General features: G+C 59.1%; 1 protein-coding gene across 1 annotated transcript in view; it reads left to right on the plus strand.

The window, feature by feature from the left end:
* Positions 1-285: 285 nt before the first annotated feature.
* Positions 286-1461, plus strand: part of grm2a (glutamate receptor, metabotropic 2a) — a 528341-nt gene continuing 527165 nt past the window's right edge. The window contains exon 1 of the mRNA XM_072472038.1: positions 286-818. The gene's annotated coding sequence lies outside the window, so the exon portion shown is untranslated. The remainder of the gene's footprint in view (positions 819-1461) is intronic.

Consider the following 1461-nt stretch of genomic DNA (forward strand, 5'->3'; position numbering starts at 1 on the left):
GCCCCCGAAAGCTGTCTGAATTCTCAGGATTCAGACACAAGTGCCCCAATATCTGGAAGGGGTCAGTTTGCTGCTCTCAAACATCTGGAGCTGTTCTAATAATGACACCAGCAGGAATCGGTTGCAATAGCTCCCTAATATCAGGAACTGTAGAGTCATCCTGGGTCAGGAGGCCATTTGGCCCACCGACTGTGCTGGTTTCCCTTGGAGCGGGCCAGCCAGTGCCGCTGATTGGCCCTCACTCTGTCCCAGAGGCTTGTCTGTGTGTGTCTCAGTTGGGCGGGGGAGCTGTGTTGTGTGGAGGACTGCTCCGTCTCTCAGCTCTCTCAGTGTGTGTGAGAAGCAGCACAGTGACAGGCAGCACCTCTGTCAGAAAGTGCGGACTCCGCTCAGCCCAGCCCTCAGGCAGAGGGGGACATTCCCTCAAGTCCGCCTGCAAAGCAGCGGCGCCTGGGGGAAAGACAACAAGTGGAGGAAGCTGGCAATTGCGTGTGAAGGGGACAGGGTTCCATCAGTGGGGGTGAGAGGGGAGGAACTGGGGGAGGTGCTGGCTGCTCCGAGCTCTTCCAGTATCTCCGAGGCTGGGCAAAGACGATGGAGTGAGGAGCAGGGGCAGTGTGGAGTGGCCGGCACACACACACAGGCAGCAGAGTGAGTGACTGGCGGAGGAAACAGCTTCAACTCCTGTGCCAGGGGAACATGTTGCAGGAGACAATCTCTCTGGAAAGAGACAAGACAGAGCGCGAAGGAGGGACAGCTCCACATCCCTCACCCTCTATCAGGCCGCTCTCACCCCCAGCCGGACTCCAGAATACAAGGTAAGATCCCAGTCTCTCTGTCCCACTTTGCTGGCACAGGTGGATTTCACACACACACAGTTGTGTGTCAGACAATAGATCTGCAGCTGAGTGTGTATGGAGAGACTCGCCTTCATTATTCTCAGTGAAGCTGTTCCCACTCCGGGAGTTTGGGAATGTGGGAATCTCTCAGTATTCAACTTGTTCAGCTGTGGCTGCTGCTGTCCTCAGTCACCGGGCTGCTGGAGTCCAGCTCCCCTGCCTCCCTCCCTCCCTCACTGCCTCCATCTCCCCCTCCCTCCCTCACTGCTTCCTTCTCTCTCTCTCCCCCTCCCTCCCTGACTGCCTCCCTCCCCCTCGCTCCCTCCCTCTTTCCCTCCCTCTTTCCCTCCCTCTCCCACTGCCTCTCTCTCCCTCCCACCCTACCTCTCTCCCTTCCTCACTCCCTCCCTCACTCTCTCTCCCTGCCTCCCTCCTTCCCTGCCTCTCTCCCTCCCTCTCCCTGCCTCCCTCCCTCCCTCAGCCTCCCTCCCTCCCTCACTGCCTCCTCTCTCTCTCCCTCACTGCCTCCTCTCTCTCTCCCTCTCTTCCTCCCTTCCACATTCCCTCTCTCCCTCCCTCCCTCACTGCCTCCCTCCCTCCCTTACTGCCTCCCTCCCTCCCT

The sequence above is a fragment of the Scyliorhinus torazame genome, chromosome 13, assembly GCF_047496885.1.
Source record: "Scyliorhinus torazame isolate Kashiwa2021f chromosome 13, sScyTor2.1, whole genome shotgun sequence".
NCBI classification, from domain to species: Eukaryota; Metazoa; Chordata; class Chondrichthyes; order Carcharhiniformes; family Scyliorhinidae; genus Scyliorhinus; species Scyliorhinus torazame.